We start from the raw sequence: 5,095 nt of genomic DNA on the forward strand, positions 1-5,095 counted from the left end.
CTCATGTAGTAATTAATATCAGAGTAACGATGGAGTAGACTAAAGAAATGCATGCATGGAGCAAGATTACGATCAGTGACACTTGGTTGTTTGAGGGGGAGTGGACTTAATTTAGTCCGATTATATATCACGTAGCGATATATAATATATATGCACGTTATACGTGTCATGATTGAGAAAAGGGTGTTGAAAAAGCCAATCGATCCCGGCTTATTGGAAATAACATATATGAATTTAAATGATCAATTTATATAATATTATGTAATGTAATACTATATATATGTGGTCTCACTGAAAAAGTTTGATCTCTAAGTATAATTAGTCTCTACCACATGGTTTAATTAATTCTAGCTAGCTAGCTAGTGCGCAGATGGTACTCACTATTAAGTGGCTAGTAATCATTTAATCCATTATATAATATGGTAGTACAATTATTTTTATTTCAAACAACGTATATTAATAGAGCAGAACAGTTCCAAGAATATTGAATTAATATTCCTTACGTTCATCTTCTTTTTTGTAATCATGGACAGATATGATGTGTTTTGTTGATTTTTTCGTTTGACCAAAAGGTCAGCTTCAAGCTGCATGTACAGCCGTCCGCATATAATATTATGCATTTGTAAGTGGAGTGTACACAGAATCCCTAGATTTTTGGTGCCTTGCAATTCAGTAGTGGTACCAGGTGAAGGCCAGCCGACTAAAATTTTTATTCTAAATCAACACGTACACCTTATATATATATACACATATATATAGCTCTTAATTGAACCCTACCTGTCAAGGAATAATCGATTAAATAGATAACCTCGCTCCTGATCATGATAACATTTAAAACAGTGTAGCAACTATATATATATATATATATATGTATATATATATGGAGCTTGATGAATTAATTAAGGCCATCAATCGGTCTAGCTAGGACCAAGCTTCAAGCTATAAAAAACCTCAATATAGGTACAAGGGTATAAGTTCAAATATTGATCATAATTAATTGTTCTGCAAGTCAGTTTGAACGTGCGGCATTTTCACTTCGGTTAGGATAGAGTTAGTAAGAGTATTTGGGTAATTCTGTAGTATGATCATCCCAAGAAAGTATCTGTTTATCTAACGGAGGCACATATTTTTTTTTTTTTTTAAGAAAATGACGATACTCCAATTTTATTAATAACTTTCACTTTTAAATGAAGAAAACCGTGGTTATAACCAGACACCTGAGGTTATAAATAAGCATGAAGACCAAAATCCAAGTATCAAAAACCAAAAGACCTAACCACAAACTAAAAAAGTCAAAAAATTACAAACCAAATAGAAAAAATAATCCTGAGAAACCAATCTGCAAGAAATCACACATAAGAAAATAATAAAGAGACGAGAAGTAAAAATCAAGTACCTCACTTTGATAACCTCAAATAAGGAAAACTAATTATGTCTATGCAAAGAAGACCTCTTAACTAACTAGATAAAATTTCTCTAACATCAATCCATTTCCTATTTAAACCCCCATCACCCTGTTTAGTAAGAAAATTAGCCACAACATTACTTTCACGATAGATATGAGTAATTTTATAGTTCATGCAAAGAAGGCGAGCTTGGATCTCATCACAAAAATCCTCAAGATATCAAATATTACAAATATCCCTAATAACCCAATTGACTAGAAGTTGAGAGAGTTTGTCTCAATATGAACCCGATAAAAACTGTCTCAATATGAACTCCATAAAAACCAAGCGGACAGCACCTCCTAACTATACACACACACACATACATATATAAATATATATATATATATATATATATTTATTCCGGCCTGCTGGTTACATGAAAAACAAATGAAGCAACGTACAGCAGCAAGCGAAACCCACCCGGTCAGAAATCCATAGCCAAAGACACCAAATTAGGAAATCTTTCTATTTCATTAAGAAGAAAAGAAACAATATTAACATGATATAAATAAAACCGATCGATACATGATGAGTTGTAGTGGGTCAAGGCACAAGGAAATTAATTCTGGAGAATGATCTTGGGGACTCCAATTATGTAGATTCTCTAATGATCAGATCAGGGCATTTTAAAAGTCCAAAACTTGCAAACCATTCAAATTTGAGAGCATTCAGTCCGTATAATAGTTTATAGAAAACCTAATGGTTAAGATCATTCTAATAGTAGGAATGAAACACTCTCCAAGATTATAAATACTAAAGCAAACAAGAACTTGTGTCATCATCAGGCTTCTACGTACCTCCCTGTCCAGCTCCTCCCTCCTCTTACTGACTGAATTTTTTCAGAGCCATCTCATTCTATCATACAAAAAAACCGAGTCAATTACTTTCCTTCGCTAATGGAAAAATTCCAAGCCTTGTATAAATGTGTCATTCTTCTTGCACTGGTTGCTTTCCATGAAGCTCTGGTAATTCAAGGAAGGAAAATAAATTCAACAAAGCAAAAGCAGTGCATGAGAAGCGCTAGAGATCTGCATGGCTCTAAGGGGGAAACGAGAAAACGAGGCAGCGAATCGGCCGCCATGATCAAATCCTTTGACAGCGCCGCACCGCATGTTCAATATGATCCAAAAACAACATGCGCAAGTCGCATTCCTAGTACTGTCGATCAATCTGCGACAAGAAAGAAAGAAGCTTCTGTCCCGCCCATGAAACCAAATTACAGCTCTGGCTTCCGCGACTCAGATGCGGCGCATAATAAAGATGATTTCCGACCGACAGCACCTGGCAATAGCCCTGGGGTTGGCCATTCATTCCAAAACCAGGAAGCGGATGTTGAATCAAAGGCACTAGCTAAGGGCAAGGGTGTTAGGCATTCTCTTACAGGATTCAAAGATAATTACCGGCCCACAGCACCAGGGCATGGCAGCCCTGGCGTTGGTCATGTTTTTCAAAGTAAAAACGAAGAACCAAATTAATCATGACTAGGCATGACGTACAGAAACGAGGTGATCTAGGCCGATAATGAATATTTGGACACTCTTATTGTTCCAAACATTATAAATTAAGAGCATTAGTATAATAATGCATGCTCATTAAGCTAGCTCTATATCATGTGTGTGTGTATATATATATATATATATTTGTAATCTTAAGCTTTCTCCTGCAAAATACGCGAAACAAATAACATTGCATCTTTCTCTTCTCACTTGTGGATCAAATTCTTCCTTATGTGGAAAAAAACATGAAGCTTATGCATGGTAAGAGATGAATTTAACTATCTATCTAAAGTGAAACGCTTGGAATCGGTCCATCCGAAAATAAGGCTTTAACAGCATCTAATAATACTCCAGCACGTCAACAATTTCATAGAAATTACAACAGACTCGTTACACTGAATAATGAAACACATCTACACATCTCTCCATTCAGAAATCAATTTGAGCCCCCATTAAATCGAAGAACACCATCTCCCCATCGCCCACCGTCGCACGACACCATTACCAGTCCATCAACACCATTAGTAATAAAAAAAGAAAAGAAACATAATTTTTCAAAGAGAAAAAAAGTAACTTTCGAATCAGAAACATAGAACATAGGAGGAAAGCACCCTACTCGTTGCATCACAATTTCCTGGTCTGCTTCACACAGTCTTCCATGTCCTACTTCTCCGCATCTCAAACGCGTAAGGGCTAGAAGTAAATTTCTCACCTTAAAAAATATAACCAAAATTAATTATTACTTGTGATTACAACTATCCAACAACTGAAAACCAAACCTAAATAAATTGCCGAAGTAGCCTTTTACCCGTTGGTTTCGTTCCCTCCCAGATTCCAAAAATCCAGGACGATTGCAGAAGTAGCCTTCTACCTTCCATTTTTCTTTATCCATTTCCTATCCCCAAAATCTCAAGCAAAAACCAGAGAGGATGTACGCTTTATTCTCAGCTAACCCTTCTTTTTAATTTATTCGAAAAATATTATGTATTTGTTGTGAAGTTGTCTGCCTTTTTGGACCGAAACTTTTTTCAATTCAATTCAATTGCCTCCTTTTGGCTCGAAATTGGATTACTTGGGGAGAAGGTAGCCGTAGAGGCCGCGCCGAAGAAGGTGAGCAAATCAGAGAAGAGGGATTTTTCACTTAGGGAGATTTCGGTGGAAGAGAGAAACGAGGAGGCTTCGATTTGAGAAAAGGCTTTTCACTTAGGAATTTTTCACTTATCACCTATAGACAGGTCCATGAAATGAGAAATGGAGGAGCGACGTGGCAACGTGTCATTGGAGGGCTGTTATTTGAACTTCAGCAAACTGACAGCTTTGAAGATTTTCTCCTATCTAAATTATATCTTAACGTTCTCCTTCACGCGTGGCTCAAAATCCCCTCTAGTAAATCAAGTATATATACAAAGAGTCTGAGAAAATAAGTATACGTAGGTCAAAGATTCAAACAATACCATGTGAAATTAATTATCACTTATCACAAGAATCTAAATTAATGAAAATAGATAACTTTAATTATATTTTAAATTATATCTTAACAATTTGCTCATTATAATATTATACATAGGTGTAATATGTTTTGCTTAATTTATTGGGTATATAGCTAAAGTTGTCGTGAAAGCCAGCAAAATCAAGTAAAAAATATAGGTGATGGACATGATGCAGTACCTATATATATATATATATATATATATGTATGTATGTATATATGTATGTATAAATGTTAGAATAATTAAGTTCACGCGCGTACTTTATATAATGGGAGGAATTAATTAACAAAGAAGAGATATATATAAAAGTGAGCCCAAAAGAAAAGCATATATATAAAATTAATGTAAAGCTAATTTCGATCTGGAACAAGATTAAAAAGACGTATGCCCCCAATGGCAAGTACTTTTTACTATTTAAAGAGCCCTAGTTCGGAAATCTCTATTAGCGTATCATGTAGACTTTTTATATTCAAAAGAGTTCCCACGCCAGAAGGAGAGAAGCCAATAGATCAGCACTTTTTCACACAGGATAATATATTGAGAAGCTGCGCGCTCGCACAAAATTAATTAAGATTGAACATGAGCATACACCCACATGATATGATGCAGGCTGCATGCAACGGCAGCTGGCATATTATATATCATGAAAGCCAAATTAATG

General features: G+C 35.3%; 1 long non-coding RNA gene across 1 annotated transcript; it reads right to left on the bottom strand.

The window, feature by feature from the left end:
- Window positions 1–3,253: 3,253 nt before the first annotated feature.
- LOC121250022 lies at window positions 3,254–4,200 on the bottom strand. Its single transcript, XR_005937692.1, has 2 exons — window positions 3,753–4,200; window positions 3,254–3,656 (listed from the first exon to the last, which is right to left on the bottom strand). It is a non-coding gene; the product is annotated as an uncharacterized LOC121250022 (long non-coding RNA).
- Between the last annotated feature and the right edge of the window lie 895 nt (window positions 4,201–5,095).

The sequence above is a fragment of the Juglans microcarpa x Juglans regia genome, chromosome 1D (assembly GCF_004785595.1).
Source record: "Juglans microcarpa x Juglans regia isolate MS1-56 chromosome 1D, Jm3101_v1.0, whole genome shotgun sequence".
In the NCBI taxonomy this organism is placed as follows: domain Eukaryota; kingdom Viridiplantae; phylum Streptophyta; class Magnoliopsida; order Fagales; family Juglandaceae; genus Juglans; species Juglans microcarpa x Juglans regia.